This window comes from Dendrobates tinctorius, unplaced genomic scaffold, assembly GCF_039654945.1.
Source record: "Dendrobates tinctorius isolate UK_male_01 unplaced genomic scaffold, ASM3965494v1 ptg000258l, whole genome shotgun sequence".
In the NCBI taxonomy this organism is placed as follows: domain Eukaryota; kingdom Metazoa; phylum Chordata; class Amphibia; order Anura; family Dendrobatidae; genus Dendrobates; species Dendrobates tinctorius.
Genome location: NW_027361925.1, coordinates 888,788 through 915,110, shown reverse-complemented (window position 1 = coordinate 915,110; position 26,323 = coordinate 888,788).

Sequence of the window (26,323 nt, the reverse complement as noted above, 5' to 3'; positions counted from 1 at the left end):
TCCTGAATATATAGAAAAAGAGCAGCACAAAAAGGAATAAAATAACAGAATTGTCATGAGTTATTCAGGATTCTGGACAGATGGTGCAGGGGTTAATAGGGAGAGCCTCTCTTTGACGCCAGGGAGGGTTTTTATAGCCTCAGGTGAGCTCCCCTCCCTGTCGTTTATACTCCTAACTAGAGTGTGCCCGACCCTGCATCGCTAGTGCCTCTCGCCTGTTCTCGTACATTGTTTGGTGTATGATCTGTTCTGGACTTGGTTTACGTCTCTTGGTTTCTGATTTGGTACTGTACTGCTCGACCCATGTATGACCCTCTGCTTCCCCTGACTGCTCTCTATCATCCTGATTCTGTACTGCGTTGCCCGACCCGTGTCTGACCCTCTGCTGTACATGACGATCCTCTGCCATTCTGAGTCTGTACTGCGCTGCTAGATTTGTGTATGACCCCCTGCTTTATCTGACTATCGCCGCTGCTCAGCCCCTGTGTGACTTAAGGCCCCGTCACACTAAGCGACTTACCAGTGATCCTGACACCGATATCAAGGTGTCAGGATCGCTAGTAAGTCACTATGTGATCGCTGGTGAGCTGTCACACAGACAGCTTCACCAGCGATCAGCACAGCGATGCCGAGCGCCCGGCATCGCTGGCCATCCCTGTAAAAAATAGAATCAAAATAAAAAATATAGTTATTCTCACCTTCCGATGTCGCGTTCAGCCATCCTGCCTCAGTCCACGCTCCGGTCCCAGTGATCCTTTGCGAGAATGACTGCGAGATGTCACGTTCTCGAGGGATAAAAAAAGTCTCGCGGTCATTCGTGCAAAGGATCACTGGGACCGGAGCGTGGAGAGAGGCAGGATGGCTGAACGGGACGTCGGAAGGTGAGAATAACTGTTTTTTTTATTTTTTATATTATTTTTTACACCTGATCGCTGGTCTCCCCCGTCACACACAGCGATGCGTGCTGGCCAGCGGGAGACCAGCGACCAAAGAAATGTCCAGAGGTTTCTTCCAGCGATCAGCGATACCGGCAGGGGGGCCGCTCGCTGATCGCTGTCACACACAGCGATCTCGCTGGTGAGATCGCAGTTACGTCACAAAAGTTGTGACTCAGCAGCGATCTCGCTACCGAGTTCGCTTAGTGTGACGGGGCCTTTAGTCTCCTGCCTGTCACCGCTGCGTCCCGGGGGGTAAGCCCCGCCCTCTCCTCTGACAAGCGGTCACATGGTGGAAGGTCCTGCAGGTACTGAGTGCCTCTCCATCGCTCCTCCCCTCCCGCAGGTCCTGTGACCATTTTCCTCATCTCAGATACTGCGCCCCTGCCCGGCCACCAAGAGTTACCTTTCCCTGGAGTCTCAGCAGCTTCAGGGCCCGCTGACGCTCGCCTGTCACGCCACTCCTGACAGCTACAACAGGTGAGCGTGACAAGAATCTTCTTTTTTTTTTTTTTGCTTTTCAAAAATCAATAAAAAACCTTTGCAATGGAAAAGGTTCACATGATAATAATGAAAGACTGATGCATTTCTGGCGCAACAATAATGGCCTTACATTCTTCTTCTCTATATTTCTAAATCGATTTGCAAGTGATTGCAGATGGGAAACAATGTTGTTTTTTGAGACCAGTTGCTGTCTTCTTGTAATCCTGACTTGCACAACATTATTCATTAGTGTCCTCCTGATGTGAGAGAGGCCTTTAGTTGCTTAGAGGCTACCTTGGGCTTTTTTGTGACCTTGCAAATTTGCGGCGGCAATAGTCAATGAAAACGGTGGTGGGTAAATATAAGACCCGGGGCAGTGACCTTACATTAGAAGCACCACTCCAGTACTGCAATAAAAAAATGCTGGAGTGGTGCTTTAATTTCACCTTCAAATTATCTGGTAGTCCTAAAGAGTCAAATACATTTGTCACTCATAAACATGTGATATTTGTTCATTTTCCTAATTTAAAAAATTTCAAAGTCTAATATTTTTAACTCATTTGCTTGATTTTGATGTCTTTTTCTGCTTTTAGGACTTGTGTGAAAATCTGATGTATATTTTCAATGGAAGGTCACTCTCCCCAGTCATACAAGCTCACTGCCTCAGGGTAACCCTCGACTTTGCTTTCTCCTTCGAACCACACATCCAAGCCCTTTCCACTTCCTGCTGTCTCCAACTCAAAAATATTTCCCATATCCACACATTCCTCAGCCAAGAATCTTCAAAAAGACTAATGCATGCCCTCATCATCTCCCGCCTCAACTACTGCAACCTCCTGCTTTCTGGCCTTCCTTCTAACAGTCTTGCACCCCTCCAATGTATCCTAAACTTTGCTGCCAGGTGAATCCACCTATCCCTCCCGCTATTCCCTGGCCTCTCCCCTCTGTCAATCCTTGCACCGGCTCCCCATTGCCCAGAGACACCAGTTCAAAAACCTATAAGCATAAGCCATCCACAACAGTCTTCTCCAAACATCTAGTCTCCCAGTACTTACCTGCACGCAACCTCTGATGCTCACAATATCGCCTTCTTTACTCCCCTCTTATGTCCTCTTCCCACAATCGCATAAAAGATTTCTCCTGCGCATCACCCCTACTCTAGAACTCTCTACTCCAACATATCAAACTCTCGCCTACTATGGAAACCTTCAAAACCTGAAAAAACATCTTTTCTGACAAGCCTACAACATATCGTAATTCCTGGTCCGCCATACAGCTGTACGACCAGCTCTGCCCTCATCTTCTGTATCCTCACCCTTCTCTTGTAGACTGTGAGCCCTCGTGGACATGGGAACACAAAACACATTTGGACTATAAAACCAATTAAAATAACTAAGAAAAAAACGACTCAGACACAATAGTTGTGGATTAACATTGGCCGCGATGTTTATTTAGGGTGACATAAAAAGGTTCATAATAAATACCAATAAATTAAATAAAAATACCATGTACCAATAAATATGAACCACCAAACCACCAGTCCACCCAGACATCTGGGTGACTTTCCCCTCAAATAAAACATCCCGACAGGAAAATAAAGAGGGAGGGAGGGAAATTTCTTTCTTCCTCACAGAGTGAGGAAAAACGGGCAACAGCTGTTTATTTATGTGGAGATTTTTCCCGGTCAAAATTCCAATCCTTCAATCAGCTGGGAGGAAAAAGGCGCCAAGAGAACTATAAACAAACAGATGACAGACAGCTCGTGCCCCCACAGCTTAACCTGTGACCTTAACCCTTTATTACTCAGATCACCATAAAGAGAATATAATGAACTTTAATGCATATAAAACAAGACCTGACAGTGTTTGTGTACCCATGTGACCCCCCCTACATATGATTCGGGGGAGGGCAATCAGGGTCCTCTCTCCTCCGGTACCAGTCGTGATTTGTATTGTTTAAGATTGTTTTTTGTTATGTACAACCCTCCTCACATGTAAGGGGCCATGGAATAAATGGCGTTATAATAATAAATATAATAAATTAATGTGGAAAATTCTGATGGATTCACAAACTTTCAAGCACCATGGTGCGTGTACATGCATTCTTGGCTTCATGTGATACTGGCTGATATGTGTTGTCTATAAAAATAATAAACCGTCTGTGGATTTTTAGCTTTCCCGCTCTTCACATGACCTTCAGAAAAACTGAAGTGAAAGCAGAATGATTTATTTTGTCCTTTCTTCTCCTACCCAATTCCCATCAGTCAAAATCACTTTTAGATAACTGGGTGGAACACGAGATATTCCTCTGGTTAGGGTATGTGCACACGCTGCGGATTCTGCTGCGGGTCCGCAGCTGTTTTGGCTCTGCGGGTGCGCAGCAGATTCTGCTGCGTTGTACAGTACCTTTATTTCCTATGGAAAAAAAAAACGCTGCGCACATGTTGCGGATTTTTCCACGCGGATTTGCTGCGGGATACAATCCGCAGCATGTCAACTCTTTGTGCGGTTTCCGCTGCGGTGTGACACCTTATCATTATGAAATGTGAAACCGCAGGTCAAAACCGCAGGCTAATCCGCAGATAAACCGCAGGACTTTTGTCCTGCGGATTTACCTGCGGATTTTTCATCAAAATCCGCACAACCAAAGAACTACGTGTGCACTTACCCTAAGTCTCCGCACGTTCATTTCTGGAACAAGAAATGTAAGCAGACGTTGACTTTCCTGAGGATGAGAGAAGAGAGGTACCGTAGAAGATCTGGTAACATGAAGTGCAGCTAAGCGTCCGACTAATAATGACATGCCGAGCAGCATAATAAGGTGTCATGTCAGACAGTGCAGACAAGGAGGTAGGTGATACAACAGAGACTGTGCATTATGGAGCAATCCTACAATGCTTAGTTTACTACTGTAGTAGAGATCAGAGGAACCTCTGATGGCCGCTGTTTAACCCCTTGTTCACTGCAGTCATTAGTGAACATGGGGGCCGTCTTGCCATGAATTCAGCGGCAATTCATTGAATGGGCAGATCGCTGACAGTGACGAACTCTATCGCCGTCTCTTCATACTGACATTTTTTTAGGGCATTTTTAGCTATTTAGGCACATGCATGTCGATATGCTGGCATATAAATAAATGGAAGGTGTTGTGAGTTCATTTTTCCCTTCACCATTGAGGTCTGATGAACTCCCTCCTCTGGTGAAGGAAGGTAGTGAGGCTGATTATCAAACACCTGGGCAGCTAGATGATAACTGGGTGGCTGGAATTGAGGACTGGATATAAGGCTGCCGACGCCCTTCTTCCTGGCTGGTGATTTTCCTGCTGGATTCTTGGAGACCAGTCTGATTCCTGCGTCTCAAAGCTAAGTTTTTCTGCTCTGCTTTGTACTCTTCAGTTTTGTTTTTGTTTTGCCTTGTTTTTTGGGAGTTCTGCCATCCCCAGCCGGGGGTGAGCTGAATTCCATTTTTGTCTCTGATCTGTTGATCTTTTGCTCTGTCTTCAGAATATACAGTGGGGCAAAAAAGTATTTAGTCAGTCAGCAATAGTGCAAGATCCACCACTTAAAAAGATGAGAGGCGTCTGTAATTTACATCATAGGTAGACCTCAACTATGGGAGACAAACTGAGAAAAAAAAATCCAGAAAATCACATTGTCTGTTTTTTTTTCATTTTATTTGCATATTATGGTGGAAAATAAGTATTTGGTCAGAAACAAGCAATCAAGATTTCTGGCTCTCACAGACCTGTAACTTCTTCTTTAAGAGTCTCCTCTTTCCTCCACTCATTACCTGTAGTAATGGCACCTGTTTAAACTTGTTATCAGTATAAAAAGACACCTGTGCACACCCTCAAACAGTCTGACTCCAAACTCCACTATGGTGAAGACCAAAGAGCTGTCAAAGGACACCAGAAACAAAATTGTAGCCCTGCACCAGGCTGGGAAGACTGAATCTGCAATAGCCAACCAGCTTGGAGTGAAGAAATCAACTGTGGGAGCAATAATTAGAAAATGGAAGACATACAAGACCACTGATAATCTCCCTCGATCTGGTGCTCCACGCAAAATCCCACCCCGTGGGGTCAGAATGATCACAAGAACGGTGAGCAAAAATCCCAGAACCACGCGGGGGGACCTAGTGAATGAACTGCAGAGAGCTGGGACCAATGTAACAAGGCCTACCATAAGTAACACACTACGCCACCATGGACTCAGATCCTGCAGTGCCAGACATGTCCCACTGCTTAAGCCTGTACATGTCCGGGCCCGTCTGAAGTTTGCTAGAGAGCATTTGGATGATCCAGAGGAGTTTTGGGAGAATGTCCTATGGTCTGATGAAACCAAACTGGAACTGTTTGGTAGAAACACAACTTGTCGTGTTTGGAGGAAAAAGAATACTGAGTTGCATCCATCAAACACCATACCTACTGTAAAGCATGGTGGTGGAAACATCATGCTTTGGGGCTGTTTCTCTGCAAAGGGGCCAGGACGACTGATCCGGGTACATGAAAGAATGAATAGGGCCATGTATCGTGAGATTTTGAGTGCAAACCTCCTTCCATCAGCAAGGGCATTGAATATGAAACGTGGCTGGTCTTTCAACATGACAATGATCCAAAGCACACCGCCAGGGCAACGAAGGAGTGGCTTCGTAAGAAGCATTTCAAGGTCCTGGAGTGGCCTAGCCAGTCTCCAGATCTCAACCCTATAGAAAACCTTTGGAGGGAGTTGAAAGTCCGTGTTGCCAAGTGAAAAGCCAAAAACATCACTGCTCTAGAGGAGATCTGCATGGAGGAATGGGCCAACATACCAACAACAGTGTGTGGCAACCTTGTGAAGACTTACAGAAAACGTTTGACCTCTGTCATTGCCAACAAAGGATATATCACAAAGTATTGAGATGAAATTTTGTTTCTGACCAAATACTTATTTTCCACCATAATATGCAAATAAAATGAAAAAAAAACAGACAATGTGATTTTCTGGATTTTTTTTTCTCAGTTTGTCTCCCATAGTTGAGGTCTACCTATGATGTAAATTACAGACGCCTCTCATCTTTTTAAGTGGTGGAACTTGCACTATTGCTGACTGACTAAATACTTTTTTGCCCCACTGTACCTGAGTGCTGATATAGTCTTTTGAAGCCTAGCGAATACAGGGCCTGTTTTTCCTATCAGTCTGTTGGCTCTTGTTTTGATAGGGTTTTTGCGGATGGCAGACAGCAGCTTTTCTATCCTGTCCTATGTAGTTAGCTTGGGCCCCATCATTTGCTCAACCTATCTTTCTATCTGTGTTAGTGCTTTCATCTTGCTTCACCGTCATTATATGTTGGGGCTGCCTATTGCTTTGGGGTCTGCTCTGGGGCAGTTTAGTTTTTCCCCTTTCTGTCTTTAGGCTATGTAGCTCTCCGGCTGTGATCGAGGGGTCTAGGGCACCGTAGGAACCCCCCACGGCTACTGCTAGTTGTTGTGGATAGGTTCAGGGGTCTGCAATCCGATAGCTGCCAACCTCTCTGGTTTTTCTGGACTTAGCTGGTATTTTGTTTTTTCCTCCTTCGGTGACTCATCATAACAGAATCACCAGCCAGGAAGAAGGGCGTCGGCAGCCTTATATCCAGTCCTCAATTCCAGCCACCCAGTTATCATCTAGCTGCCCAGGTGTTTGGTAATCAGTCTCACTACCTTCCTTCACCAGAGGAGGGAGTTCATCAGACCTCAATGGTGAAGGGAAAAATGAACTCACAACAGGAAGGGCATTACGGTGGAAAAATCTGTCATTGGATTAATGAAAAAAACATCTATGGAAAAAAAGACAAAATCCCAACAATTTCTACTCTGTGTGCCGGCCGTGATCTTCACAGCCCCACAGACTTGTATTGGTAAGGCTGATCTGTGACACAGATCAAAAGTGGACGTCTCTGAGGCTATGTACCCACGTTGCAGAAATGCTGCGGAAACTTCCGCAACATTTCCGCACTCCCGCATGCATTTTTCCTGCGGAAAACAAAAACAAGCGTTTTGCAAGCGTTTTTCGCTTGCGGAATGCTTTCGCATTCCAAGCAGGCTCGGACTGGCCCATAGGGTAACAGGGGAATCCCCCGGTGGGCCCCCTGTGCATATCTGGGTACCGAGCCCCACTGTATGGTCAGTACTTAGCATAATTCACTTGATTCACTCTGTACAAAAAAAATAGCATCTCATCATTCATTAACCACACTACCCAGTTTATTATTATATATGGATATAGGTAAATTTGTGAATGATGGTAATGTAATATTTGTATGAAGGTGAAAAGTGGGCCCCCAAAGTCAGTGTTACTGGAGGGCCCTTAGCACCCCAGTCCGACACTGATTCCAAGTGATTAGCATCGCTTGGAATGTGATAGGTAGTATGTTAAAATAATAAAAAAAAATAAAAAATATTGGGGGACCCGGTAAGCGATTAGTGTTCGGGTGCCATGGGATCACGCCTCCCTGCACATTTCTTTATGGATTTCGAGAAGTTTCAGATTCTGTAGTAAAGGGTTAATGATTACCCTATGGACCATTCTACAGCTTGAAGTGCTCTGGGGTATCCTCAGGAGGAAAATAAACCAGAGCCGGTTTTCTGCCTAGCAACAGAGCCTAGGCATGCTGTGATTGGCTGCTTGGGCTGCTGAGGTAAGGGACGCCGTGATTGGAGGAGCGTCCAGGCGGGAAGGGAAATTATTCAAATGAACAGCTGAGAGGTTTTTCACTCAAGCTCTGGACGCCCTGAAGAGAAGTCACCCGCCCGCCCACCGCAATATGGAACGTTGGATTGGATCTTCGAGTTTGTCGTCTAGCTTTACTGTGGGGTCAATTTTCTTAAGCCCACCTGGGCTTTGATATCTTATTTCTGACTACTCATTATAGTTTTATGAATATTTAATTTTACGAAATTTGAATTCATAGTTTTCTTGTATATATTTGGAATTACCTAGTAAAGCCTGACGGCCAATTAACCCCACAATCAGAGTCGTCTGTTTTTTGTCATTTAGGTTAAGCATTTTATGGGGGGCTGTTATCCCCTGTTATTCTCACCTTCCGACGGCCCCCCGATCTGCTCTGCGGTGCTCCCGGCATCTTCCGGTCCCAGTAATGCTTTGCGCAAAGGACCTTAGATGACGCACCCTCTCCTCTCCTCCAGACCGTGGGTACCATATGCACATGATCCGCTTACTTTGCGCATGGTGGACATAGCCACATGCGGAAAGTAAGCGGATTAATGCACTCCTATGCGTGCGGAATTCCCACGATTCCGCAAAAAGAATGGGCATGCTGCAGATTTTTCCGCTATGCGATTCAGCAGCGGAAATATCAGCAGCATTAGCACAGCATTGCGGAATCCCATAGGATTGCATGGGATGTGGGTTTTTTGCGTTTTCGTGGCGATTCCGCAGCGGAAAAACTCCACGAAAACGCAAAAAAACGCAACGTGTGCACACAGCCTGAATTTTTGCTGATATTTGGACTGTAAAATCATGAACATGTGAACAGTCTCATAGATAATAAAGATTACCTGTTCTACAGTGCTGTGCAAATTAATTGGGACAAAGCATTTTTTGAAGTAAAATCATAAGTTGGTTACCAGTCAGTTATTTAAACCAGTTTTAACTGCTTTGAATAGGTGTGAGTGCCTGTGGTGTGAGTGCCTATGGTGTGAGTGCCTGTGGTGTGAGTGCCTGTTCAAAGCAGTTAAAACTGGTTTGAATCACTGACTGGTAACCAACTTATGATTTTACTTCAAAAAATGCTTTGTCCCAATTTATTTGCACAGCACTGTATCTGTGAAAACCATGGACAGGACTCGTACATGACACATATATACCTGAATACGGCCCATATTTTTTATTTCTCCATTTATTCATGAACAGAAAGAACAAGATTACAGGGGTTATCCAGTACTGGACAATCCCTTATTAATAGTCCCAAAGGACTGGAAAGATTAAAGATTATCTCACATTATTTCACATGTAAAGCGCCATGGAATAAATGGCGCTATAAAAATGTATAATAATAATTATCTCTGCTTACGTCTCAGACTGGAGCCATTCCTCCGCACTCAGTGCTGTGTCCCCCGCAGGACACATGACAACAATGTCCAGTGACCGCTGCAGCCAATCTACAAAATCCTAGTTATGGGACATAGGTGCTTACATATTTCTGCCTCTGCCAAACTGGCTTATAGCTGCTTGGAAAAGTGAGTCTTTCTTGGATATGTAGCGGGATGGATGAGGAGGATGTGCTGTGAGAGTGAAGACATCAGAGTTCTGTGCACTAAACAGACTGGACTCCAGAGTGAGACATTGCAGCAAACTACCAGCAAGCTTTCTGTAATTGCTGTTTATGTATTTCTCTCACAGGCTCCGATTCATCAAAGCTTTAACCTCAGAATTCTGTTCTGCAAAGCTTCGAAACGTCATACATGGGCGGAAATGAGGCGGGACAGGGGAATGGCAGGACATGGCGACCCTAGCTCATCAAATTCATGACGCGCAGCGGTGTGCACATTCATCCCCAACTGGAGTAAGAGCATGGCGAGGCACGGGAGCACAGTCAGGCGCGGGGACATGGCGAGGCGTGGGAGCACGGCCAGGCGTAGGAGGACAGTGAGGCGTGGGAGCGAGATGAGGCGAGGGAGCACGGTGTGGCACGGGAACCAACCTTGATTTATTAAGCAGCGTGAGCCTCCTATTGATCAAGCAGCCTGACTCTCCACCTCGCCCCCTCATCAAGATTGGTGTGGGTGTGAAATCGTGGGCCATAGTGGATTGACTAATCTGCATACAAGTAGAGCCACTTCTCAGCTGAGAGTAGAAACAGAATATTTACTGCACACTTTCCAGCTATCCAGTACTCTAAGAACACAGGTCGATCACCCAGATAACCGCCGGAGACAGCAACTCTCTCTGGTGCACACCTAGCCCTCAGGAAACCTCCTGAAATCAGAACTTTGGGAAGGTTTATTCCAAGCAGGTTTCATGGAAGAGATGTGAAGGGCAAAGAGTGACAAGGCCTGAAAAGGAGTGTGGTTTATGGGAGACATTTTTGTGCTCCTCTGCTTCACATGCTCCATCCTACATCCTCCCAGAAGAGATTGGCTAAAGGTCTGCAACCATGACCTTCGGGCTATAGAATCTGAAAATAAGAAGAGCATTTTCATTTACTAACACTACATTAGTATCTTATTTCCCCTCACACACTCTTCTGTACCTGTACATTATGGTGAAGTGTTATTTATTGCACCACTCCATACACTACAGCACTAGAATGGAGCGGGCACAAGAGTCATTTAACTCCTTACTTGCTACTGGACGGACATGTCAGAAGTTAGACATAGGAAAAGCACTCCCTCTGGAAGCCCATTGGCTCCCCACAGCACAGCTGCAGGATGTTGATGGTTAGCCATGGAAGCCAGAAGAATAGCAATGGTCTCCATGTCTGTGATATAGCTCAGCCAATCAGATCCAACCAGAGGCAGAGCCTGATAGACTTTCACTCAAACTCTGACAGGTTAGATAATGTGCTGTACAACATAAGTTGTACAATTTATCATCAGTAAAAGCAAAGGATCACATGTACAAATCTCCTTGTGAGACTAAAAAATATTGTAGAAAAAATTATAAGTGTAAAGAAAAAAGAAAGATCCCATGTTAAAGGTAACCCAGCTGCAAGTTTATGCTATTCATACCCCATGAACGTTTCCTCATTTTTTTAAAGTTACTCCCACAAACTTAAATATATTTTATTGCGATATGTGATACCAACACAAAGTAGCAAGTATTTGTGAAGTGTAAGGGAAATGATATGGGATTTATCTACATATTTAAAAAATCTAAATATGAAAATTGTGAGGCGAATTTGTATACAGCACCGAGTCAGTACTTTGTAGCACCACATTTCACTGTCACTCCTGTAGTCTTTTGGTGTCTCTACCAGCTTTGCACATCTAGAGGAGACATTTTACCCCTTCTTCTTTGCACACTCGCTCTCGCTCAGTGAGATTGGATGGAGACGTCTGTGGTCAGCAATTTTCCAGTCTTGTCACAGATTCTCTGGGATTTCAGTCTGGACTGTGACTGGGCCGTTCACACACAGGATTATGCTCTGATCTAAACACACCATTGTAGCTCTGGCAGGATGTTTAGGGTCGTTGTCCTGCTGGAAGGTGAACCTACACCCAAGGCTCAAGTCTTTTGCATTCTCTAAGAGGGTTTCCTCCAGGAATGCCTGTATTTAGTTTCATCCATCTTCCCATCAACTCTGACTAGCTTCCCTGCCCCTGCTGAAGAAAAGCCTCCCCACAACATGAAGCTGCCACAACCATATGCGAAAGTGGGGATGGTGTTTTCAGGGTGATGTGCAGTATTAGTTTTCCACCACAAACAGAGATTTGCATTTAGCCCAAAAAGTTCTCTTAAGATTTCTCTGACCAGTTCCCTTTTCTCACATGCTCAGTGTGTCACCTACATGGCTTCTTGCAAACTACAAACAGGACTTCTTATGGCTTGGTCAAAAAATGTCTTTCTTCTTGTCACCCTTCCATGAAAGGCCAGATGTATGGAGACTATGACTAAGGATAGGATCACACTACCGTGTGTGATGTGAGAAACTTGCAGGAGTCTCTCGCATCAACACCCAGTGCTACTGCTGGCACTCAGGACCGGACCTGCGGCTGCATAGAAATAGAAGCTGCAGCTCCGGTCATGAGTGCCGGTGGCAGTGCCAATTGTTGATGCGAGAGACTCGTGCGAGTTTCTCACATCACACACGGTAGTGTGATCCCGGCCTTATAGTTGTTTTGTGGACAGATCCTCCCACCTGAGCAGTGGATCTCTGCAGCTCTTCCTGAGTTCGAAATGTAATTAGGAAATGGCAGGTAACAGAAACAGTGGAGGTCAAGATAACATCTTGAATACCAAGAAAAATTTCAGTTAGAGCTACTTGAGAGGCAAATCAGAATTCCTGCTTGGCTGCAAAAGACCTTCAGTAAAATTTAGCAGACTCTGGAATTGTGGTACATTGTTCTACTGTGCAGAGACACCTGCACAATTATGGCCTTCATGGAAGAGTCATCAGAAGAAAACCTCTCCTATGTCCTCACTATAAAACGCAGAGTCAGAAATTTGCAATAGAACATCTAAACAAGCTTGATGCATTTTGGAAATAAGTCATATTCACGAAAGAAAAATGATCAAAGATATATGTGGAGAAAAAAGGGCTCAGAATTTCAGGAAAAGAACATCTCGCCAACCATTAAGGATAGGGGTGGAAAAATCATGCCTAAGGTTGTGTTGCATGGTACGGGAATATTTCACGGGTAGAGGGAAAAATGTGTTCAATAACATTTCAACAATTTCTTGATGCAAACATATCATCTGTAAATAAGCTGAAGGTGAAAAGAGGATGGCTTCTACAAATGGAAAATGATCCTAAACACACGTCAAAATTCACAATAGACTGCCTCAAAAGGCGCAAGCTGAAGGTTTTACAATGGCCCTCACAGTACGTTGATCTGAACATCATTGAAAATCTGTGGCTAGACCTCAAAATATCAGTGTATGCAAGAGGACCCAGGAATCTCACAGAACTGGAGGAATTCTACAAGGAAGAATGGATGGAAATACCTCAAGCAAGAATTGAAAGACTCTTGTCTGGCTACAAAAAGCAAGTTGGGATATTTGGAAAAGGGGGTTATACTAGTTTCTTACCATGCAGGGTGCCAAAACTTTTGCATTGCCCATTTTCTTTTTTGTAGCTTTAGGCCTTTTAGAGACCATTTCATCTTCAACCTGTTTACAATAACAGTAATTTTGACCAGGGGTGCCTAAACTTTATAAACTTAAACTTCTTTACGCCACTGTATATGTGTGTGTGTGTGTGTATATATATATATATACACACATATAGAGCATAAAATAATCGTATAGAACTGAAAACTAAAGGTAACATGTTATTTATCCTGCAGTAAATGTAAAAAAAAATGAATAAAAACAATTCCATATTTATTGTTTTTATTTCATCCTGGTTAGAAAAAGAGGGAATGAAGGTCACGTTCTCACGGTCAGTACTTGGTCAGTATTTTACATCAGTATTTGTAGCCAAAACTAGGAGTGGGTGATAAATATAGAAGTGATGCACATGTTTCTATTACACTCTGCCTCTGATTGTTCCTCTCCTGGATTTGGCTACAAATATTGATGTAAAATACTGACCAAATAACGGCCGTGTGAACGTGACCTACAAGGGATCACAAATTATACCAGTAAAAACATCAGTTTGTCCCACACAAAAATGATCCATAAAACACTTCTGTCTACAAAAAAATAGTTATTGATGTAAGAATATGCAAAAGAAGAAAAATGTAAAACAATAGATATATTTGGTATCATCATAACTTTATTGACAAGCAGAATAGAGATGACATGCTTTTTATTATTAATGGGGAACAGTGTTCAAAGAAAGGTATATATAATCAGGGTCGGACTGGCCCACCGGAGAACCGGAGGATTCTCTGGTGGGCCCTGGCATCCCATGGTCCCTGGCACCTGCTGGCCTGGCATACAGGGCAAGCAGTTGCCTAGGGCCCCCACTGCTCCAGGGGCCCCCAGCCAGTGGCATGTCGCTAATAGTGGCACACCACGCAGCTGCCATGGGGGCCCCGTGCCAGCAGAGCAGCAGCAGGTGACAGGAGGCAGGAGCCCATCCCCACTGCTAAAGAGAAATAAATATTCTCTACTTCCCACGCCCACATGGGTGTGGAAAGTGGTGAATATCATTTCACTGGATCAGGGCCCCCTACTCCCCCAGGGGCCCCCAGCCCAGGAAGCCACTATGAGGCAGTAAGTCAGGGCCGCTATCCGCTGCGCACCGCCCTCAATTGTAATGGAAGAAAGAGCGTCATCAGATGACGCTCTCTCTCCCATCAGTCCCCTCTGCTTCTGACACACAGCTGGTGCGTGATGACGTCACTTCATCGCGCACCCACTGTGTGTGTGGCAGCGCAGCTCCTGACACTGAAGCAGAGCCGCCTCCGGAATCAGCGTGGGAGCGAGGAGGAGAGGTGAGTATTGTGGTTTGGTTTTTTTATAACTCTATATCTATCTATAGCTATCTCCTCTATCTATATTTATCGATCTATACCTACAGTTGTGGCCAAAAGTATTGACACCCCTGCAATTCTGTCAGATAATACTCAGTTTCTTCCTGAAAATGACTGCAAACACAAATTCTTTGGTATTATTATCTTCATTTAATTTGTCTTAAATGAAAAAACACAAAAAGAATTGTCCTAAAGCCAAATTAGATATAATTCCACACCAAACATAAAAAAGAGGGTGGACAAAAGTATTGGCACTGTTCGAAAAATCATGTGATGCTTCTCTAATTTGTGTAATTAACAGCACCTGTAACTTACCTGTGGCACCTAACAGGTGTTGGCAATAACTAAATCTCACTTGCAGCCAGTTAACATGGATTAAAGTTGACTCAACCTCTGTCCTGTGTCCTTGTTTGTACCACATTGACCATGGAGAAAAGAAAGAAGACCAAACAACTGTCTGAGGACCTGAGAAACCAAATTGTGAGGAAGCATGAGCAATCTCAAGGCTACAAGTCCATCTCCAAAAACCTGAATGTTCCTGTGTCTACCATGCGCAGTGTCATCAAGAAGTTTAAAGCCCATGGCACTGTGGCTAACCTCCCTAGGTGTGGACGGAAAAGAAAAATTGACAAGAGATTTCAACGCAAGATTGTGCGGATGTTGGATAAAGAACCTCGACTACCATCCAAATAAGTTCAAGCTGCCCTGCAGTCCGAGGGTACAGCAGTGTCAACCCGTACTATCCGTCGGCGTCTGAATGAAAAGGGACTGTTTGGTAGGAGACCCAGGAAGACCCCACTTCTTACCCCGAGACATAAAAAAGCCAGGCTGGAGTTTGCCAAAACTTACCTGAAAAAACCTAAAACGTTTTGGAAGAATGTTCTCTGGTCAGATGAGACAAAAGTAGAGCTTTTTGGGCAAAGGCATCAACATAGAGATTACAGGAGAAAAAAAGAGGCATTCAAAGAAAAGAACACGGTCCCTACAGTCAAACATGGCGGAGGTTCCCTGATGTTTTGGGGCTGCTTTGCTGCCTCTGGCACTGGACTGCTTGACCGTGTGCATGGCAATATGAAGTCAGAAGACTACCATCAAATTTTGAGCATAATGTAGGGCCCAGTGTGAGAAAGATGGGTCTCCCTCAGAGGTTATGGGTCTTCCAGCAGGACAATGACCCAAAACACACTTCAAAAAGCACTAGAAAATGGTTTGAGAGTAAGCACTGGAGACCTTCTAAGGTGGCCAGCAATGAGTCCAGACCTAAATCCCATAGAACACCTGTGGAGATATCTAAAAATGGCAGTTTGGAGAAGGCACCCTTCTAATATCAGGGACCTGGAGCAGTTTGCCAAAGAAGAATGGTCTAAAATTCCAGCAGAGCATTGTAAGAAACTCATTGATGGTTACCGGAAGCGGTTGGTTGCAGTTATTTTGGCTGAGGGTGACAATACTTTTGTCTGGCCCATTTTTGGAGTTTTGTGTGAAATGATCAATGTTTTGCTTTTTGCTTCATTCTCTTTTGTGTTTTTTCATTTAAGACAAATTAAATGAAGATAATAATACCAAAGAATTTGTGTTTGCACTCATTTTCAGGAAGAAACTGAGTATTATCTGACTGAATTGCAGGGGTGTCAATACTTTTGGCCACAACTGTATCTATCTGTAAGTGGCTGACATTGCTATGGACAGCAGAGACACGCTGCCCCTTTACGAGACAGCACCCCCTTGGCTGATGTGATGGTACATTCGATTCTACCCTTCAAAAGACTGCTTTGGTTTGCTCTTCCAGCTATGGAGAGGGGAGGGGCTGTTTTCTCAGTGAGTGTTTGGAGCTGGAACTCTGCAGGAGACTGACATGAGGAGAAAAACATGCAGCTTAGAACTGACTGAACCTGTGGGATTGTGTAACCCTTCTGGGGATAACAAGGTGGTTTTCCTGTGTTACGGCGAGGAGCCATGAAGATCTACAAGGAAGGAATTTATATTCACAAAAAATGCCCAAACCAGCTATTAATATATAATACTGGATATAGTACCACAACATACCAATAACTTCTTTTGTGGTCACCTCATTAAATAATTAATAAGAAGTTTCAATATCACAACATTAAAAAAGGTGCTGGATAAATTATGAGATACAAAAAAGACATGGAAACACCATATAGTAATATATTCATTGGAAGGCTATGAAATTAATATGCAGTGTGAGTACCAGGAGAGATATATAGAATTTCACCAGCTCCATATCCAATCCTAATTATGTACAAATATTCAATAGTAATAAAGGAGCATTCCATCACCCTGATGCTTCACAGTGCATAATTATACACTATACAATCTTACCAAACTGGTCCCTCACCATGTATAATTGTAAGCTATAGCATAAAAATACCATGCAAGTGTGACAAAAAAATCACTACAGCCTACCAATGAATAACGGTGCTTTCTGTAGCGTCCCTCATGCCCCGACACGTGTTTCGCAATGCTTCATCAATGGAGGCTTGTCAGAAAAAAGGAGGCTGCCCCATTCTTATACCCTAGCAGCTAGCGCTATAGGTCAGTCTACATTTCGCACCTGATTAAAAAAGTACTTCCTCATTGTGGAGACACAACTGCGCCTGTGCGCTCAAGGTCCTATGACTATCACAATGTGAACCGCGTATGTGCGGAATCACATGGGTTCAAACAGCCAATGCAATTTTTTTAATGTTGTGATATTGATATTTAATAAAGATGGTTTTTTACATGGTACCATTGTGTGGAAACTTCCTATTTATTAATTATTTAATGAGGTGACCACAAAAGAGGTTAAAGGAAGGAATTTAGAAGAGGGAGTTCACCGTTTCTAGGAACAGGTTCGGAATTGTCACACAAGGACAAGACCCGTTGCACAGAGATTCCAGGGAGGACATCGCATCATCTTGCAGAGAACTGCAGGGGGCCCCCAGGAAGGAACTGAGACACCAACTTTACCGTGAGTGTTAACCCCGTGCGCGTACATGTTTAGGGCTTAGGATAGGCTGCAATAGACAGAGCACAGTAGTCGTGCGGCCGAAGTAGCAGCGGCCAGTCAGGCTATAGTTAGAGTAGCAGCATACTGTACTTTATTGTATTGTTGAAAAATACACTGATCTGTAATAGTTGGTGCACCGTGCCATTTGCCGGCCCAGCTAGAGAATAGCTAGAAATGTCATTGCATACCCCTGTTTACACTTTCCTAACACTGTATTCCTTGCCTGTAAATAAATTAACCCTTTGTTGTTTGCAACTCATCTTGTGTACCGTAGTCTCCCTGCATTGTGGTGGTCCCCCGGCCATCGCTTCATATCTATCTATCTCTATCTATCTCTATATCTATCTCTATATCTGTCTCTATCGATCTATCTATCATCTATCTATATCTATCTATCTCTATCTTAGATAGAGATAGATATAGAGAGAGATAGCTAGATATAGAGATAGATAGATAGATAGATAGATAGATAGATAGATAGATAGATAGATAGATAGATAGATATGGATCACCCCCAGGGCAGTGGGATACTCGGTACTGGGCCGGTGTCTCTAAGGGATGTGTCACGGCGGCGGTGGCCCCGGTCCGTGGCTCTGGGCGTCCAATGTAAAATGGGTGAAATGTAATAGAGTTTAGAGTTTATAGTTAGGTAGTTTGCGACGCCACCTGTGTTAAGGAAGGCGTTAAGCCAACGCTTCGGTGCAGATCCTCTGGGACAGATGGTGTGGTGCAGCAGAGATGTAATAGCTCTCCACAGGTAGAGCTGTAGTCCCAGGGCAGTAGTAGTAATAGATGTTGAGGTAGATGGTGTAGCACAGAGATGTAGCAGTGCTGAGTGGGTTGGCACAGGAGAGAGGCAAAGACACTGCTGAATGCAGTTCCAACTCTTTTACTCACAGTCCTGGCACAGACAGGTGCCTGCTTCAGTGCCGCAGCCTCCAGGTCATCTCCCAGGCAGATGGAATTAACCCTTGCAGCACTCCCTTTCATGTGCCTGTTCTGAACGTCTACTTTCTAGCACTAATCTGAAGTACTTGCAGTTCTGAATTACACTCAAGTGCCTCCTTCTTGATGTTACTTAAACTCCACTCGTATGACAGGTGGCTGTAGCCTGCTTCGGGGACTCCGTCAATCATGTCCCGGCTCACACATAGGTTGCCACTGTGTCTTCGAGTCTTTGGTGGGAATAGAGCGGTCACAACTCCTATTCCTCTGGTTTCTGCTGCAGGAATGTTAGTTTCACAAACAGCCTCGGATACCGGTTCCCAGCCTTGGTGCAATGAATTTAGGGAAAGGCTCTACTCTAGCCCTCGTCCCCAGTCTCTCTCCTCCTCGCGTTCCATGCTTATCTATCTTCCTTCTGAACAACTGTTCCTTCTTTCTTTCTTTTTCCTTGCTAACAGCTCCAACTTCCAGGAGTCTGCTGCCTCTACGTCCTTCTCTCCGTCCACCCTCCCGGGATTATCACAGTCGAGAGTTCTCCTCTCCGCTCTCCCACTTACAAGGAACTTCTGCCTTCCTCCCCACTCCGGGGATTCTGCAACCAACTTCCTATCAGCTTTCCTCTCTTAGTGTCTTTAAGCTCCACCCACCACCCAGCACCCTTCATGAACCAAAGCAGCTGCCATAAAGGGTGCTCTGCTGTTCTAAGGTGTCTGTGCTGTATGTAGGTGATGGAGGCTGGTCAGGTGTTCCATCTTACTTGGGAAGTGGGATACTACACCTCAGGAGGAGGTGCAGTACCTCTGTGGCGACTGAACCCTCTCCGCACAAACTGACTAACCTCCCTTTCCTGGCCACAGAGAGCAGCTCCTCAGCAGTTTGGTTCAGAGCTCCCCCTGCTGGCCTGGAGTGGGAACTGTGCTGTGTGCTGGAAGTGCCTGATAGAGATCCTTTATTGCTTCCAAGCATGACATCACACTCCCTAGGAGGGAGGTAATGCCACTGTGGCGACCGTACTCCTGGGGGCACCACAGATAGATATAGAGATAGATAGATATAAATAGCTAGATAATAGATAGATATAGATAGACTATCTATCTCTATCTGTCTATTATCTATCTATATCTATCTATCTCTATATTTATCTATCTCTATCTATTATCTATCTATCTCTATATCTGTATCTATCTCTATCTATCTTTCTATAGCTATCTATCTCTATATCTATCTATCTATATCTATCTCTATATCTATCTATTTATCCATTATCTATCTTCTATCCATCTATCTATCCATCTCTACATCTATTTATTCATTATCTATCTTTTATCTATCTACCCATATATCATTCTATTTATCCATTATCTATCTATATATCTATCCATGGATCTGTCTATTTATCCCATATCTATCTATCTATTGATCTATCTATCTATCTCTAGCTATAGCTATCTCTATCTATCTATCTCTATATCTATGTATGTCTATCTACAGTATATATATATATAGCATTATACCCTATGCGGGTTGGCAGCATTATACCCTATGAGTGGGGGCAGCATTATACCCTATGAGGGGGCAGCGTTATACCCTATGAGGGGGTGCATTATACCCTATGAGGGGGGCAGCGTTATACCCTATGAGGGGGGCAGCATTATACCCTATGAGGGGGGGCAGCATTATACCCTATGAGGTGGGCAGCATTATGTTCTATGGAGGGCTACATTATATTCTATGAGGGGGCTATATTCTATGAGGGGGCTGCATTATATTCTATGAGGGGGCTGCTTTATATTCTATGAGGGAGGCTACCCCAACTCTTGCTACATAATTAAGATTTGTACTACCTTATATTATACCCGGATGTTAGAGTATTTTATCGCACAATTGGTGGTCTTGTATTTATTTCTATGTAGCTACATAGTGGGCCCTAAGACTGATTTTCTCTGGTGGGCCCAAGGTGTTCCTGTCCGACGCTGTATATAATGCCGAATTGATGTTTTCAGCTCATTCTGTCTCCCAAAGAGCATACTAAAAATTAAAGGTATACAAACCACTCAATGGCTCCAATGGGACCTTCATCTTGTCTTTAAAAAATAAGCTCTAACACAGCTGTGTGCCGTGCTATACAGCAAAAACCAGCCCTCATATAGTTACATCGAAGGAAAAATAAAAATGTTCTGTCCCCACATGAGGCGAATGGAGGTCTAGTTGATTGGGGCTGGGAGAGATTCCTACCTTCCGTTTCCTCAATGCAGAGCACACAGGACCATTGTTGCTGTTCAGTGTTCGGAGAGATTATATACACCAAGGATTGTGAAGTCCAGACTTGTTTATTGGAAATCTGGACATACAGCATATGATTGGTAATGCAGTACTTCTCCAGAAATGCAGGTGTAACAACCAAGGTGGAACAGCAAGATGCAGCAAGGTGGTAGCAAATTGATTCAGCAAATTGGTCAAAAAACTGATGCCTTTCACAGCCCGTACAGGCGAGTCTCTCCCAGGTGAAAATGAAACTAAGAATGGCAGCTAACAGGAAGAGAAGGAGTGACCTGACCAAGAAGTGGAAGGCATGTACTAGAAATAATTAGCTGCAGGCTGCTATACAAAAAAAGACCAGCAGGTGGCGGCAGACCAAATGCAAAACTACACAGCATGGAAAATAACACAATCTATGAAACCATATAATCTTAACCTTAGACGGAACAGCACACTCCCCGTCTGAAATTCCGTATGGGATTTCACTATATTGTTTTTTGTTTTTCTTTAAATAAAGTTCTATAACCTAGAAAATAAACACAGATATGCATGCATGTAATAATAACTTCAAAACGAGGTAGGTAACAGACAGTTTCTGAGACAATCCAATCATACCCATCTTTGGATCGGAGGAGCCGCACTAGGCCAAACTGTCTCCGACCCAACGGTAATCCAATGGACGAAGTAGAGGGGCAGTGTTCTGTTCGTGATTCATCCTACCGGAATGTCCTCTGTTATGAGCTCATTTTCTCCTTCACCTTTGATGTCTGATGAATTCCCTCTGCTGGTGAAAGGAGGTAGTGAAATTGATTTGGATGAAAAAAACCTGTCATCTGAACAGGTGGAGTGTGATTGGACATCCAGAATTTCTGAGTGGATATAAGGCCGCCGACGCCCTGCTGGGCTGCTGGTGATCCTCTCTGCTCTGAGCTCTGGCCTCCAGTTTAGTCCTGTTTACTAAAGCTAAGTTTTTGCTCTGCTATTGTTCCATGAGATTTTGTCTGGTTTACTTAGTGTTTGTGTTCAGCCAGCCCTGGTTGGAACTGGCTGAACTCCATTTTTGTCTCTGATCAGTTGATCTCTTTGCTCTGTTTTCAAAAAAACCCTGAGTGCTGATATAGTGATTTTGAAGTCTAGTGACTTCAGGGCCTTTTCTATCAGACGTGTTGGACATTATTTTTGGCAGGGTTTTTGCATGATTGCAGACAGTTGCTTTTCTTTCCTGTCCTATCTAGTTAGTGAGGGCCCCATCGTTTACTCAGCCTGTCTTTCTGTCTGTGTTTTCATCTGTTTTCACCGTCAATACATGTTGGGGGCTGTCTATTGCTTTGGGGCCTGCCCTGGGGCAGCTTAGATTTCCCCTTTCTTTCTTTAGGTTTATTTAGTTCTCCGGCTACTATTAGTTGTTGTGAATAGGATCAGGGGTCCGCAATCCGCTAGCTACCAACCTCTCCGGTTTTCTGGGCTTAGCTTGTATTTTTGTTTTTTCCTCCTCCAGTGACTCATTCATAACAGAATCACCAGCCATACCGCAGATTCTAGAGTACTCAATAGCAGGAAGGAATTGTAAAAAAAAAAAAAAAAGTGTCAGAATTTTTTTTTTTTAATGTATATTTTTTCCTCTTTTTCTCTGGGGCCGTAGGAGGAATTTTCTTAATAGAGAATAAGCAATTGTCTGATCGTGTGGAGCAGCTGGCTGCTCAAGTGTGGGAAATTTCCGCCTATCTTGCTCATTCACATGCTGCTGAACCAAAGATTCCTACTCCTGATGTGTTTTTTGGGGATCGGTCTAAATTTTTGAATTTTAAGAATAATTGTAAACTATTTCTTGCCTTGAAGCCTAACTCATCGGGGAGCTCTGCGCAGCAGGTTAAAATTGTCATCTCTTTGCTGCGCGGCGATCCCCAAGATTGGGCGTTTTCTTTGACACCTGATGATCCTATTCTAACTAATGTGGACGCATTTTTTCAAGCCTTGGGGTTGTTGTATGATGAACCTAATGCTATTGATCAAGTTGAGAAAGCCCTGTTGGCATTGAGTCAGGGTCAGGATTCTGCAGAGTTATACTGTCAAAAATTCCGAAAGTGGGAGGTCCTTACTACCTGGAATGATGGTGCCTTGGCAGCTCTCTTTCGGAAGGGTTTGTCAGAAACCGTAAAAGATACTATGGTGGGATTTCCTGTTCCCTCTGGTCTTGACGATTCTATGTCATTAGCCATTCAGGTTGATCGGCGTTTACATGAACGTAAAAGTACACGAGAAATGTTGCCACCTGTTGAACAAATGTCTGAACCTATGCAATGTGATAGAGTTTTGTCTAGAGCGCAACGTCAGGAGTTCAGAAGGCGTAATAAGCTGTGTTTTTTCTGTGGAGATGCCTCTCATATGATTTCTGTCTGCCCTAAACGAGAGAAACATTTTGCACACACATTTGCTGTGGTTTGTGTTCAACCTAAGTTTCTTCTGGCAATTACTCTGATCTGCTCCCTGTCCACATTTTCCGCTAAGGCTTTTGTGGATTCGGGAGCAGCTCTGAACCTGATGGACTTGGATTTTGCTAAATGTTGTGGGTTTCCTATGACACCTCTGCGGACGCCTATCCCTTTGAGGGGTATTGATGCTACTCCTTTGGTGAAGAATAAACCTCAGTTTTGGACCCAGGTGGTAATGTGGGTCGCCCCAGACCATCAAGAAAATTGCAGATTTTTGGTGTTGCATAATTTGCATGATACCATTGTTCTGGGATTTCCCTGGTTGCAAATCCATAATGCAGTTTTGGATTGGAAATCTGTGTCTGTGGTGAGTTGGGGTTGTCGGTGTGCTCTTGGTGACGCTCCTGTTTTCTCCACCTCTCCCTAGTCGCATGATTTTCCTGATTATTTGGCTGATTTTTATGATGTATTTAGTGAGAATAAGTCTGCGTCTTTGCCTCCTCATAGGAGTTATGACTGTGCAATTGAGTTGAGCCCTGGGTGTAAATTTCCCAATGGTCGACTTTTCAATTTATGTGTACCCGAGCACGAGGCTATGCGATCTTATATTAAGGAGTCGTTGGAGAAGGGTCATATTAGACCATCCTCTTCACCCTTGGGTGCTGGGTTTTTTTTCGTGGCCTAGAAAGATGGTTCATTAAGGCCTTGTATTGACTATCGTTCCCTCAACAAAATTACAGTTAAATATCAGTATCCGTTACCCCTGATTTCTGATCTATTCTCCAGAGTTAAAGGTGCTTGCTGGTTTACCAAGCTTGACCTCAGGGGGGCGAATAATCTTATTCGCATTAAGCATGGGAATGAATGGAAGACAGCGTTTAATACTCCGGAGGGACATTTTGAGTACCTGGTGATGCCTTTTGGGCTCACTAATGCCCCTTCTGTCTTCCAGTGCTTCATGAATTATATTTTCCGGGACTTTGTGGATACATTTTTGATCATCTATCTGGATGATATTTTGATCTTTTCCAAGGATTGGGACTCTCATGTGGAACATGTTCGGACTGTGTTCCGGATTTTGAGGGAGAATTCCCTGTATGTTAAGGGATCGAAATGCCTTTTTGGTGTACAGAGGATTTCAGTTTGGGATTTATTTTGTCTCCGTCAACTATTGAAATGGACCCGGCCAAGGTACAGGCCATTTATGATTGGGTTCAGCCCACTTCTTTGAAGGCCCTCCAGAAGTTTTTGGGTTTTGCTAATTTTTATCGTAAATTTATAGCTAATTTTTCTGGTATTGCCAAACTATTGACTGATTTGACTAAGAAGGGTGCTGATGTGCTGAATTGGTCTCCAGAGGCTGTTTCTTCCTTTCAGGAGCTGAAGCGGAGGTTCACTTCTGCTCCGGTTTTGTGGCAACCTGATGTCTCACTCCCGTTTCAGGTAGAGGTGAACGCTTCTGAGATTGGTGCAGATGTTTTGTCCCAAAAAGATCCGGTAACATCTAAAATGAACCCCTGTGCTTTCTTTTCCAGAACGTTCTCCCCATCCGAACGCAACTATGATGTGGGGAATCAGGAACTGTTAGCCATGAAATGGGCATTTGAGGAGTGGAGACATTGGTTGTAGGGAGCTAAACATCAAGTCGTGGTCCTTACTGACCACAAGAATTTGATTTACCTTGAGTCGGACAAATGCTTGAATCCTAGACAGGGTAGGTGGGCCTTGTTTTTCACACGTTTTGATTTTGTGGTCTCTTTTCTTCCGGGCACTAAGAATGTCAAGGCAGACGCCCTGTCTAGGAGTTTCTTTGCTGATTCTCCTATTGTGACTAAGCCTGCTACCATCTTAGGTGAGGGGGTAGTTCTTTCTGCCATCTCGCCCGATTTGAGACATGCTCTGGAAGAGTTTCAGGAGGACAAACCTGAGCGTTGTCCCATTGGAAAATTGTATGTTCCTGACCAGTGGAGGAAGAGAGTAATGTCTGAAGTTCATTGCTCCGCATTGGCTGGTCATCCAGGTATTTTTGGTACCAGAGATTTGGTGAGTCAGTCTTTTTGGTGGCCCGCCTTGTCTCGTGATGTCAGGAATTTTGTGCAGTCCTGTAGGACTTGCTCTCGGTCTAAACCTTGTTCTCGCTCTAGTGGGTTGTTGATGCCTTTGCCGGTGCCCAGGAGGCCATGGACCCATATTTCAATGGATTTTATTTCTGATATGCCTGTCTCTCAGAGAATGACTGTTATTTGGGTGATTTGTGATAGATTCTCTAAGGCCTGTTTCACACTTCCGTTTTTTCAAATCCGTCAAAATCCGTTGTTTTCCGTAAAAAAACGGATCCGCCATTTTTTGCAGGATCCGTTTTTTTTGTCCCATAGACTTCCATTACGGTTACCGCGGATCCGTCAAAAAAACGGATCCGTTTTTAAAAAAACGGATCCGTTTGCATCAGTTTCCGTCAAAAAAACGGAAACGGATCCGTTTGGCGGACACAAAAACGGAAGTGTGAAACAGGCCTAAGATGGTCCATCTTGTACCACTCCCTAAGTTGCCATCTTCTTCATAGTTGGTGCCTTTGTTTTTGCAACAGGTGGTTCGCTTGCATGGGATTCCTGAGAACATTGTGTCTGACAGAGGAGTTCAGTTTGTTTCTAGATTTTGGAGAACTTTTTATTCCAAGCTGGGAATTCAGTTGTCCTTCTCCTCTGCGTTTCACCCTCAGACCAATGGGCAGACGGAGAGAACAAACCAGACTTTGGAGTCTTATTTGAGATGTTTTATTTCTGCTGATCAGGATGATTGGGTTTCATTTTTGCCCTTGGCCGAATTTGCTTTAAATAATAGAGCTAGTTCTGCCACTTTGATGTCACCTTTTTTTTGTAACTTTGGGTTTCATCCTCGATTCTCTTCAGGGCAGGTGGAGTCTTCTGCCTGCCCAGGTGTTGACACTGTGGTGGAGAGAATGCACCAGATCTGGGACCAAGTGGTGGATAAGTTGTCTCTCTCCCAGGAAAAGGCCCAGCGGTTTTCCAACCGGCATAGGACCATTGGTCCCCGGTTTAAGGTGGGTGATATGATTTGGTTGTCATCAAAGAATATCTCTATGAAGGTGGCTTCTCCAAAGTTTAAACCTAGATTTA